This window comes from Sceloporus occidentalis, unplaced genomic scaffold (assembly GCF_023333645.1).
Source record: "Sceloporus occidentalis isolate IW3139 unplaced genomic scaffold, rSceOcc1.0.p SCAF_98, whole genome shotgun sequence".
Lineage (NCBI taxonomy): Eukaryota > Metazoa > Chordata > Lepidosauria > Squamata > Phrynosomatidae > Sceloporus > Sceloporus occidentalis.
In genome coordinates this window covers 1,731,260-1,745,869 of record NW_028317078.1, presented here as the reverse complement: position 1 = coordinate 1,745,869, position 14,610 = coordinate 1,731,260, and positions in this window count along the sequence as shown.

The following is a 14,610-nucleotide window of genomic DNA, read 5'->3' as shown; positions in this document are numbered from 1 at the left end:
CTATAACACTCTCTTACACTCTGTTACTGTCTATTACACTCTGCTACTGTCTCTTACACTCTCTTACACTCTGCTGCTGTCTATTACACTCTGCTACTGTCTCTTACACTCTGCTATTGTCTCTTACACTCTGCTACTGTCTATAACACTCTCTTACACTCTGTTACTGTCTATTACACTCTGCTACAGTCTCTTACACTGTCTTACACTATGTTACACTCTGCTCCAGTCTATTACACTCTGCTATTGTCTCTTACACTCTGCTACTGTCTATAACACTCTCTTACACTCTGTTACTGTCTATTACACTCTGCGACTGTCTCTTCAACTCTCTTACACTCTTCTGCTGTCTCTTACACTCTGTTACTGTCTCTTACACTATGTTACACTCTCTTACACTCTGTAACTGTCTCTTACACTCTCTTACACTCTGTTACTGTCTCCTATACTCTGTTACTGTCTCCTATACTCTGTTACTGTCTCCTATACTCTGTTACACTCTCTTACACTCTGCTGCTGTCTCTTACACTCTGTTACTGTCTCTTACACTCTCTTACACTCTCTTACACTCTCTTACACTCTCCTACTGTCTCTTACACCCTCTTACACTCTGTTACTGTCTCTTACACTCTGTTACTGTCTCTTAAACTCTGCTACTGTCTATAACACTCTCGTACACTCTGTTACTGTCTATTACACTCTGCTACTGTCTCTTACACTCTCTTACACTATGTTACACTCTGCTACAGTCTATTACACTCTGCTACTGTCTCTTACACTCTGCTATTGTCTCTTACACTCTGCTACTGTCTCTTACACTCTGCTACTGTCTATAACACTCTCTTACACTCTGTTAATGTCTATTACACTCTGCTACTGTCTCTTACACTCTCTTACACTGTTACACTCTGCTACAGTCTATTACACTCTGCTACTGTCTCTTACACTCTGCTATTGTCTCTTACACTCTGCTACTGTCTATAACACTCTCTTACACTCTCTTACACTCTGCTACTGTCTCTTACACTCTGTTACTGTCTCTTACACTCTCCTACACTATGTTACTGTCTCTTACACTCTCTTACACTCTGTTACACTCTCTTACACGCTGTAACTGTCTCTTACACTCTCTTACACTCTGCTACTGTCTATAACACTCTCTTACACTCTGTTACTGTCTATTACACTCTGCTACTGTCTCTTACACTCTCTTACACTATGTTACACTCTGCTACAGTCTATTACACTCTGCTACTGTCTCTTACACTCTGCTATTGTCTCTTACACTCTGCTACTGTCTATAACACTCTCTTACACTCTGTTACTGTCTATTACACTCTGCTACTGTCTCTTACACTCTCTTACACTCTGCTGCTGTCTATTACACTCTGCTACTGTCTCTTACACTCTGCTATTGTCTCTTACACTCTGCTACTGTCTATAACACTCTCTTACACTCTGTTACTGTCTATTACACTCTGCTACAGTCTCTTACACTGTCTTACACTATGTTACACTCTGCTCCAGTCTATTACACTCTGCTATTGTCTCTTACACTCTGCTACTGTCTATAACACTCTCTTACACTCTGTTAATGTCTATTACACTCTGCGACTGTCTCTTCAACTCTCTTACACTCTTCTGCTGTCTCTTACACTCTGTTACTGTCTCTTACACTATGTTACACTCTCTTACACTCTGTAACTGTCTCTTACACTCTCTTACACTCTGTTACTGTCTCCTATACTCTGTTACTGTCTCCTATACTCTGTTACTGTCTCCTATACTCTGTTACACTCTCATACACTCTGCTGCTGTCTCTTACACTCTGTTACTGTCTCTTACACTCTCTTACACTCTCTTACACTCTCTTACACTCTCTTACACTCTCCTACTGTCTCTTACACCCTCTTACACTCTGTTACTGTCTCTTACACTCTGTTACTGTCTCTTAAACTCTGCTACTGTCTATAACACTCTCGTACACTCTGTTACTGTCTATTACACTCTGCTACTGTCTCTTACACTCTCTTACACTATGTTACACTCTGCTACAGTCTATTACACTCTGCTACTGTCTCTTACACTCTGCTATTGTCTCTTACACTCTGCTACTGTCTCTTACACTCTGTTACTGTCTATAACACTCTCTTACACTCTGTTACTGTCTATTACACTCTGCTACTGTCTCTTACACTCTCTTACACTGTTACACTCTGCTATAGTCTATTACACTCTGCTACTGTCTCTTACACTCTGCTATTGTCTCTTACACTCTCTTACACTCTGCTACTGTCTCTTACACCCTCTTACACTCTGTTACTGTCTCTTACACTCTCTTACACTCTGTTACACTCTCTTACACGCTGTTACACTCTCTTACACGCTGTTACACCCTCTTACACACTGTTACTGTCTCTTACACTCTCCTACACTCTGCTACTGTCTCTTACACTCTGTTACTGTTTCTTACACTCTGCTACTGTCTCTAACACTCTGCTACTGTCTCTTTCACTCTGCTACTGTCTCTTACACTCTGCTACTATCTCTTACGCTCTGTTACTGTGTCTTACACTGTACTACACTGTCATACACTCTGTTACTGTATCTTACACTATGTTACTGTATCTTACACTATGTTACTGTCTCGTACACTCTGTTACTGTCTCTTACACTCTGTTACTGTCTCCTATACTCTGTTACTGTCTCTTACACCCTGTTACACTCTCTTACACTCTGCTACTGTCTCTTACACTCTACTACACTCTCGTATACTCTGTTACTGTCTATTACACTCTCTTACACTCTGCTGCTGTCTCTTACACTCTGTTACTGTCTCTTACACTCTGTTACTGTCTCTTACACTCCTATCTCTTACACTCTACTACACTCTACTACTGTCTCTTTCACTCTGCTACTGTCTCTTTCACTCTGTTACTGTCTCTTACACTCTGTTACTGTCTCTTACACTCTGCTACTGTCTATAACACTCTCTTACACTATGTTACACTCTGCTACTGTCTCTTACACTCTGCTATTGTCTCTTACACTCTGCTACTGTCTCTTACACTCTATTACACTCTGTTACTGTCTATTACACTCTGCTACTGTCTCTTACACTCTCTTACACTATGTTACACTCTCTTACACTCTGCTGCTGTCTCTTACACTCTGTTACTGTCTCTTACACTCTGTTACTGTCTCTTACACTCTCCTACACTCTGTTACTGTCTCTTACACTCTCTTACACTCTCTTACTGTCTCTTACACTCTGTTACACTCTCTTACACGCTGTTACACTCTCTTACACTCTGTTACTGTCTCTTACACTCTCTTACACTCTGCTACTGTCTCTTACACTCTGCTACTGTCTATTACACTCTGCTACTCTCTCTTTCACTTTGCTTCTGCCTCTTACACACTGCTACTGTCTCTTACGCTCTGTTACTGTCTCTTACACTCTACTACACTCTCGTATACTCTGTTACTGTCTCTTACACTCTGTTACTGTCTCTTACACTCTCTTACACTCTCTTACACTCTCTTACACTCTCTTACACTCTCCTACTGTCTCTTACACCCTCTTACACTCTGTTACTGTCTCTTACACTCTGTTACTGTCTCTTAAACTCTGCTACTGTCTATAACACTCTCGTACACTCTGTTACTGTCTATTACACTCTGCTACTGTCTCTTACACTCTCTTACACTATGTTACACTCTGCTACAGTCTATTACACTCTGCTACTGTCTCTTACACTCTGCTATTGTCTCTTACACTCTGCTACTGTCTCTTACACTCTGTTACTGTCTATAACACTCTCTTACACTCTGTTACTGTCTATTACACTCTGCTACTGTCTCTTACACTCTCTTACACTGTTACACTCTGCTATAGTCTATTACACTCTGCTACTGTCTCTTACACTCTGCTATTGTCTCTTACACTCTCTTACACTCTGCTACTGTCTCTTACACCCTCTTACACTCTGTTACTGTCTCTTACACTCTCTTACACTCTGTTACACTCTCTTACACGCTGTTACACTCTCTTACACGCTGTTACACCCTCTTACACACTGTTACTGTCTCTTACACTCTCCTACACTCTGCTACTGTCTCTTACACTCTGTTACTGTTTCTTACACTCTGCTACTGTCTCTAACACTCTGCTACTGTCTCTTTCACTCTGCTACTGTCTCTTACACTCTGCTACTATCTCTTACGCTCTGTTACTGTGTCTTACACTGTACTACACTGTCATACACTCTGTTACTGTATCTTACACTATGTTACTGTATCTTACACTATGTTACTGTCTCGTACACTCTGTTACTGTCTCTTACACTCTGTTACTGTCTCCTATACTCTGTTACTGTCTCTTACACCCTGTTACACTCTCTTACACTCTGCTACTGTCTCTTACACTCTACTACACTCTTGTATACTCTGTTACTGTCTATTACACTCTCTTACACTCTGCTGCTGTCTCTTACACTCTGTTACTGTCTCTTACACTCTGTTACTGTCTCTTACACTCCTATCTCTTACACTCTACTACACTCTACTACTGTCTCTTTCACTCTGCTACTGTCTCTTTCACTCTGTTACTGTCTCTTACACTCTGTTACTGTCTCTTACACTCTGCTACTGTCTATAACACTCTCTTACACTATGTTACACTCTGCTACTGTCTCTTACACTCTGCTATTGTCTCTTACACTCTGCTACTGTCTCTTACACTCTATTACACTCTGTTACTGTCTATTACACTCTGCTACTGTCTCTTACACTCTCTTACACTATGTTACACTCTCTTACACTCTGCTGCTGTCTCTTACACTCTGTTACTGTCTCTTACACTCTGTTACTGTCTCTTACACTCTCCTACACTCTGTTACTGTCTCTTACACTCTCTTACACTCTCTTACTGTCTCTTACACTCTGTTACACTCTCTTACACGCTGTTACACTCTCTTACACTCTGTTACTGTCTCTTACACTCTCTTACACTCTGCTACTGTCTCTTACACTCTGCTACTGTCTATTACACTCTGCTACTCTCTCTTTCACTTTGCTTCTGCCTCTTACACACTGCTACTGTCTCTTACGCTCTGTTACTGTCTCTTACACTCTACTACACTCTCGTATACTCTGTTACTGTCTCTTACACTCTGTTACTGTCTCTTACACTCTGTTACACTCTCTTAAACTCTGTTACTGTCTCTTACACTCTCTTACACTCTGCTGCTGTCTCTTACACTCTGTTACTGTCTCTTACACTCTGTTACTGTCTATTACACTCTCTTACACTCTCCTACACTCTCCTACACTCTTCTACTGTCTCTTACACCCCCTTACACTCTGTTACTGTCTCTTACACTCCCTTACACTCTGTTACACTCTCTTACATGCTGTTACACTCTCTTACACGCTGTTACACCCTCTTACACACTGTTACTGTCTCTTACACTCTCTTACACTCTGCTACTATCTCTTACACTCTGTTACTGTCTCTTACACTCTGCTACTGTCTCTTACACTCTACTACTGTCTCTTTCACTCTGCTACTATCTCTTACGCTCTGTTACTGTCTCTTACACTCTACTACACTCTCATACACTCTGTTACTGTATCTTACACTCTGTTACTGTCTCTTACACTCTGTTACTGTCTCTTACACTCTGCTATTGTCTCTTACACTCTGCTACTGTCTATAACACTGTCTTACACTCTGTTACTGTCTATTACACTCTGCTACTGTCTCTTTCACTCTCTTACACTATGTTACACTCTCTTACACTCTGCTGCTGTCTCTTACACTCTGTTACTGTCTCTTACACTCTGTTACTGTCTCTTACACTCTCCTACACTCTGTTACTGTCTCCTACACTCTCTTACACTCTGTTACACTCTCTTACACGGTGTTACACTCTATTACACTCTGTTAATTTCTCTTACACTCTCTTACACTCTGCTACTGTCTCTTACACTCTGCTACTCTCTCTTTCACTCTGTTTCTGTCTCTTACACTCTGCTTCTGTCTCTTATGCTCTGTTACTGTCTCTTATGCTCTGTTACTGTCTCTTACACTCTACTACACTCTCATACACTCTGTTACTGTCTCTTAAACTCTGTTACACTCTCTTACACTCTGTTACTGTCTCTTACACTCTGCTGCTGTCTCTTACACTCTGTTACTGTCTCTTACACTCTCTTACACTCTCCTACACTCTGCTACTGTCTCTTACACCCTCTTACACTCTTACTGTCTCTTACACTCTGTTACTGTCTCTTAAACTCTGCTACTGTCTATAACACTCTCTTACACTCTATTACTGTCTATTACACTCTGCTACTGTCTCTTACACTCTCTTACACTATTTTACACTCTGCTACAGTCTATTACACTCTGCTACTGTCTCTTACACTCTGCTATTGTCCCTTACACTCTGCTACTGTCTATAACACTCTCTTACACTCTCTTACTGTCTCTTACACTCTGTTACTGTCTCTTACACTCTCCTACACTATGTTACTGTCTCTTACACTCTCTTACACTCTGTTACACTCTCTTACACTCTGTAACTGTCTCTTACACTCTCTTACACTCTGCTACTGTCTATAACACTCTCTTACACTCTGTTACTGTCTATTACACTCTGCTACTGTCTATTACACTCTCTTACACTATGTTACACTCTGCTACAGTCTATTACACTCTGCTACTGTCTCTTACACTCTGCTATTGTCTCTTACACTCTGCTACTGTCTATAACACTCTCTTACACTCTGTTACTATCTATTACACTCTGCTACTGTCTCTTACACTCTCTTACACTCTGCTGCTGTCTATTACACTCTGCTACTGTCTCTTACACTCTGCTATTGTCTATAACACTCTGCTACTGTCTATAACACTCTCTTACACTCTGTTACTGTCTATTACACTCTGCTACTGTCTCTTACACTCTCTTACACTCTGCTGCTGTCTCTTACACTCTGTTACTGTCTCTTACACTCTGTTACACTCTCTTACACTCTGTTACACTCTCTTACACTCTGTAACTGTCTCTTACACTCTCTTACACTCTGTTACTGTCTCCTATACTCTGTTACACTTTCTTACACTCCACTACTGTCTCATATACTCTTTTACTGTCTCTTACACAGGTTTACGAGGTCTACGCGAAGAGATCCCCAAAGACGTTCACAGTATACTGAGATCATTCAGGACTATGTGATCCTAGAGGACGGTATATGCCATGTGACACTCTCTTACACTCTACTACACTCTACTACTGTCTCTTTCACTCTGCTACTGTCTCTTACACTCTGTTACTGTCTTTTACACTCTGTTACTGTCTCTTACACTCTGCTACTGTATCTTACACTCTGCTATTGTCTCTTACACTCTGTTACTGTCTATTACACTCTGCTACTGTCTCTTACACTCTCTTACACTATGTTACACTCTCTTACACTCTGCTGCTGACTCTTACACTCTGTTACTGTCTCTGACACTCTCCTACACTCTGTTACTGTCTATTACACTCTGCTACTGTCTCTTTCACTCTCTTACACTATGTTACACTCTCTTACACTCTGCTGCTGTCTCTTACACTCTGTTACTGTCTCTGACACTCTCCTACACTCTGTTACTGTCTATTACACTCTGCTACTGTCTCTTTCACTCTCTTACACTATGTTACACTCTCTTACACTCTGCTGCTGTCTCTTACACTCTGTTACTGTCTCTTACACTCTGTTACTGTCTCTTACACTCTACTACACTCTGTTACTGTCTCTTACACTCTCTTACACTCTGTCACACTCTCTTACATGCTGTTACACTCTCTTACACTCTGTTACTGTCTCTTACACTCTCTTACACTCTGCTACTGTCTCTTACACTCTGCTACTCTCTCTTTCACTCTGCTTCTGTCTCTTACACTCTGCTACTGTCTCTTACGCTCTGTTACTGTCTCTTTCACTCTGTTACACTCTCTTACACTCTGCTGCTGTCTCTTACACTCTGTTACTGTCTCTTACACTCTTACTGTCTCTTACACTCTCTTACACTCTCCTACACTCTGCTACTGTATCTTACACCCTCTTACACTCTGTTACTGTCTCTTACACTCTGTTACTGTCTCTTACACTCTCCTACACTATGTTACTGTCTCTTACACTCTCTTACACTCTGTTACACTCTCTTACACTCTGTAACTGTCTCTTACACTCTCTTACACTCTGCTACTGTCTATAACACTCTCTTACACTCTGTTACTGTCTATTACACTCTGCTACTGTCTCTTACACTCTCTTACACTGTGTTACACTCTGCTACTGTCTCTTACACTCTGCTATTGTCTCTTACACTCTGCTACTGTCTATAACACTCTCTTACACTCTGTTACTGTCTATTACACTCTGCTACTGTCTCTTACACTCTCTTACACTCTGCTGCTGTCTATTACACTCTGCTACTGTCTATTACACTCTGCTACTGTCTCTTACACTCTCTTACACTCTGCTGCTGTCTCTTACACTCTGTTACTGTCTCTTACACTCTGTTACTGTCTATTACACTCTCTTACACTCTCCTACACTCTCCTACACTCTTCTACTGTCTCTTACACCCCCTTACACTCTGTTACTGTCTCTTACACTCCCTTACACTCTGTTACACTCTCTTACATGCTGTTACACTCTCTTACACGCTGTTACACCCTCTTACACACTGTTACTGTCTCTTACACTCTCTTACACTCTGCTACTATCTCTTACACTCTGTTACTGTCTCTTACACTCTGCTACTGTCTCTTACACTCTACTACTGTCTCTTTCACTCTGCTACTGTCTCTTACACTCTGCTACTATCTCTTACGCTCTGTTACTGTCTCTTACACTCTACTACACTCTCATACACTCTGTTACTGTATCTTACACTCTGTTACTGTCTCTTACACTCTGTTACTGTCTCTTACACTCTGCTATTGTCTCTTACACTCTGCTACTGTCTATAACACTGTCTTACACTCTGTTACTGTCTATTACACTCTGCTACTGTCTCTTTCACTCTCTTACACTATGTTACACTCTCTTACACTCTGCTGCTGTCTCTTACACTCTGTTACTGTCTCTTACACTCTGTTACTGTCTCTTACACTCTCCTACACTCTGTTACTGTCTCCTACACTCTCTTACACTCTGTTACACTCTCTTACACGCTGTTACACTCTATTACACTCTGTTAATTTCTCTTACACTCTCTTACACTCTGCTACTGTCTCTTACACTCTGCTACTCTCTCTTTCACTCTGTTTCTGTCTCTTACACTCTGCTTCTGTCTCTTATGCTCTGTTACTGTCTCTTATGCTCTGTTACTGTCTCTTACACTCTACTACACTCTCGTACACTCTGTTACTGTCTCTTAAACTCTGTTACACTCTCTTACACTCTGTTACTGTCTCTTACACTCTGCTGCTGTCTCTTACACTCTGTTACTGTCTCTTACACTCTCTTACACTCTCCTACACTCTGCTACTGTCTCTTACACCCTCTTACACTCTTACTGTCTCTTACACTCTGTTACTGTCTCTTAAACTCTGCTACTGTCTATAACACTCTCTTACACTCTATTACTGTCTATTACACTCTGCTACTGTCTCTTACACTCTCTTACACTATTTTACACTCTGCTACAGTCTATTACACTCTGCTACTGTCTCTTACACTCTGCTATTGTCCCTTACACTCTGCTACTGTCTATAACACTCTCTTACACTCTATTACTGTCTCTTACACTCTGTTACTGTCTCTTACACTCTCCTACACTATGTTACTGTCTCTTACACTCTCTTACACTCTGTTACACTCTCTTACACTCTGTAACTGTCTCTTACACTCTCTTACACTCTGCTACTGTCTATAACACTCTCTTACACTCTGTTACTGTCTATTACACTCTGCTACTGTCTCTTACACTCTCTTACACTATGTTACACTCTGCTACAGTCTATTACACTCTGCTACTGTCTCTTACACTCTGCTATTGTCTCTTACACTCTGCTACTGTCTATAACACTCTCTTACACTCTGTTACTATCTATTACACTCTGCTACTGTCTCTTACACTCTCTTACACTCTGCTGCTGTCTATTACACTCTGCTACTGTCTCTTACACTCTGCTATTGTCTATAACACTCTGCTACTGTATATAACACTCTCTTACACTCTGTTACTGTCTATTACACTCTGCTACTGTCTCTTACACTCTCTTACACTCTGCTGCTGTCTCTTACACTCTGTTACTGTCTCTTACACTCTGTTACACTCTCTTACACTCTCTTACACTCTGTAACTGTCTCTTACACTCTCTTACACTCTGTTACTGTCTCCTATACTCTGTTACACTTTCTTACACTCCACTACTGTCTCATATACTCTTTTACTGTCTCTTACACAGGTTTACGAGGTCTACGCGAAGAGATCCCCAAAGACGTTCACAGTATACTGAGATCATTCAGGACTATGTGATCCTAGAGGACGGTATATGCCATGTGACACTCTCTTACACTCTACTACACTCTACTACTGTCTCTTTCACTCTGCTACTGTCTCTTACACTCTGTTACTGTCTTTTACACTCTGTTACTGTCTCTTACACTCTGCTACTGTATCTTACACTCTGCTATTGTCTCTTACACTCTGCTACTGTCTATAACACTCTCTTACACTCTGTTACTGTCTATTACACTCTGCTACTGTCTCTTACACTCTCTTACACTATGTTACACTCTCTTACACTCTGCTGCTGACTCTTACACTCTGTTACTGTCTCTGACACTCTCCTACACTCTGTTACTGTCTATTACACTCTGCTACTGTCTCTTTCACTCTCTTACACTATGTTACACTCTCTTACACTCTGCTGCTGTCTCTTACACTCTGTTACTGTCTCTTACACTCTGTTACTGTCTCTTACACTCTACTACACTCTGTTACTGTCTCTTACACTCTCTTACATGCTGTTACACTCTCTTACACTCTGTTACTGTCTCTTACACTCTCTTACACTCTGCTACTGTCTCTTACACTCTGCTACTGTCTCTTACACTCTGCTACTCTCTCTTTCACTCTGCTACTCTCTCTTTCACTCTGCTTCTGTCTCTTACACTCTGCTACTGTCTCTTACGCTCTGTTACTGTCTCTTACACTCTGTTACACTCTCTTACACTCTGCTGCTGTCTCTTACACTCTGTTACTGTCTCTTACACTCTTACTGTCTCTTACACTCTCTTACACTCTCCTACACTCTGCTACTGTCTCTTACACCCTCTTACACTCTGTTACTGTCTCTTACACTCTGTTACTGTCTCTTACACTCTCCTACACTATGTTACTGTCTCTTACACTCTCTTAACTCTGTTACACTCTTTTACACTCTGTAACTGTCTCTTACACTCTCTTACACTCTGCTACTGTCTATAACACTCTCTTACACTCTGTTACTGTCTATTACACTCTGCTACAGTCTATTACACTCTGCTACTGTCTCTTACACTCTGCTATTGTCTCTTACACTCTGATACTGTCTATAACACTCTCTTACACTCTGTTACTGTCTATTACACTCTGCTACTGTCTCTTACACTCTCTTACACTCTGCTGCTGTCTATTACACTCTGCTACTGTCTCTTACACTCTGCTATTGTCTATAACACTCTGCTACTGTCTATAACACTCTCTTACACTCTGTTACTGTCTATTACACTCCGCTACTGTCTCTTACACTCTCTTACACTCTGTTACACTCTGTTACAGTATATTACACTCTGCTACTGTCTCTTACACTCTGCTATTGTCTCTTGCACTCTGCTACTGTCTATAACACTCTCTTACACTCTGTTACTGTCTATTACACTCTGCTATTGTCTCTTACACTCTCTTACACTCTGTTACACTCTGCTACAGTCTATTACACTCTGCTACTGTCTCTTACACTCTGCTACTGTCTCTTACACTCTATTACACTCTGTTACTGTCTATTACACTCTGCTACTGTCTCTTACACTCTCTTACACTATGTTACACTCTCTAACACTCTGCTGCTGTCTCTTACACTCTGTTACTGTCTCTTACACTCCGTTACTGTCTCTTACACTCTCCTACACTCTGTTACTGTCTCTTACACTCTGTTACACTCTCTTACTGTCTCTTACACTCTGTTACACTCTCTTACACGCTGTTACACTCTCTTACACTCTGTTACTGTCTCTTACACTCTTACACTCTGCTACTGTCTCTTACACTCTGCTACTGTCTCTTACACTCTGCTACTCTCTCTTTCACTTTGCTTCTGTCTCTTACACACTGCTACTGTCTCTTACGCTGTGTTACTGTCTCTTACACTCTACTACACTCTCGTATACTCTGTTACTGTCTCTTACACTCTGTTACTGTCTCGTACACTCTGTTACTGTCTCGTACACTCTGTTACTGTCTCTTACACTCTGTTACACTCTCTTACACTCTGTTACTGTCTCTTACACTCTTACACTCTGCTGCTGTCTCTTACACTCTGTTACTGTCTCTTACACTCTGTTACTGTATATTACACTCTGCTACTGTCTCTTACACTCTGCTATTGTCTCTTGCACTCTGCTACTGTCTATAACACTCTCTTACACTCTGTTACTGTCTATTACACTCTGCTATTGTCTCTTACACTCTCTTACACTCTGTTACACTCTGCTACAGTCTATTACACTCTGCTACTGTCTCTTACACTCTGCTATTGTCTCTTACACTCTGCTACTGTCTCTTACACTCTATTACACTCTGTTACTGTCTATTACACTCTGCTACTATCTCTTTCACTCTCTTACACTATGTTACACACTCTTACACTCTGCTGCTGTCTCTTACACTCTGTTACTGTCTCTTACACTCTGTTACTGTCTCTTACACTCTCTTACACTCTGTTACACTCTCTTACATGCTGTTACACTCTCTTACACTCTGTTACTGTCTATTACACTCTCTTACACTCTGCTACTGTCTCTTACTCTCTGCTACTGTCTCTTACACTCTGCTACTCTCTCTTTCACTCTGCTTCTGTCTCTTACACTCTGCTACTGTCTCTTACGCTCTGTTACTGTCTCTTACACTCTGTTACACTCTCTTACACTCTGCTGCTGTCTCTTACACTCTGTTACTGTCTCTTACACTCTGTTACTGTCTCTTACACTCTCTTACACTCTCCTACACTCTGCTACTGTCTCTTACACCCTCTTACACTCTGTTACTGTCTCTTACACTCTGTTACTGTCTCTTAAACTCTGCTACTGTCTATAACACTCTCTTACACTCTGTTAATGTCTATTACACTCTGCTACTGTCTCTTACACTCTCTTACACTGTTACACTCTGCTACAGTCTATTACACTCTGCTACTGTCTCTTACACTCTGCTATTGTCTCTTACACTCTGCTACTGTCTATAACACTCTCTTACACTCTGTTACTGTCTATTACACTCTGCTACTGTCTCTTACACTCTCTTACACTCTGCTGCTGTCTATTACACTCTGCTACTGTCTCTTACACTCTGCTATTGTCTCTTACACTCTGCTACTGTCTATAACACTCTCTTACACTCTGTTACTGTCTATTACACTCTGCTACAGTCTCTTACACTCTCTTACACTATGTTACACTCTGCTCCAGTCTATTACACTCTGCTATTGTCTCTTACACTCTGCTACTGTCTATAACACTCTCTTACACTATGTTACTGTCTATTACACTCTGCTATTGTCTCTTACACTCTCTTACACTCTGTTACAGTCTATTACACTCTGCTACTGTCTCTTACACTCTGTTACAGTCTATTACACTCGGCTACTGTCTCTTACACTCTGCTATTGTCTCTTGCACTCTGCTACTGTCTATAACACTCTCTTACACTCTGTTACTGTCTATTACACTCTGCTATTGTCTCTTACACTCTCTTACACTCTGTTACAGTCTATTACACTCTGCTACTGTCTCTTACACTCTATTACACTCTGTTACTGTCTATTACACTCTGCTACTGTCTCTTACACTCTCTTACACTATGTTACACTCTCTTACACTCTGCTGCTGTCTCTTACACTCTGTTACTGTCTCTTACACTCCGTTACTGTCTCTTACACTCTCCTACACTCTGTTACTGTCTCTTACACTCTGTTACACTCTCTTACTGTCTCTTACACTCTGTTACACTCTCTTACACGCTGTTACACTCTCTTACACTCTGTTACTGTCTCTTACACTCTTACACTCTGCTACTGTCTCTTACACTCTGCTACTGTCTCTTACACTCTGCTACTCTCTCTTTCACTTTGCTTCTGTCTCTTACACACTGCTACTGTCTCTTACGCTCTGTTACTGTCTCTTACACTCTACTACACTCTCGTATACTCTGTTACTGTCTCTTACACTCTGTTACTGTCTCTTACACTCTGTTACTGTCTCGTACACTCTGTTACTGTCTCTTACACTCTGTTACACTCTCTTACTGTCTCTTACACTCTCTTACACTCTGCTGCTGTCTCTTAC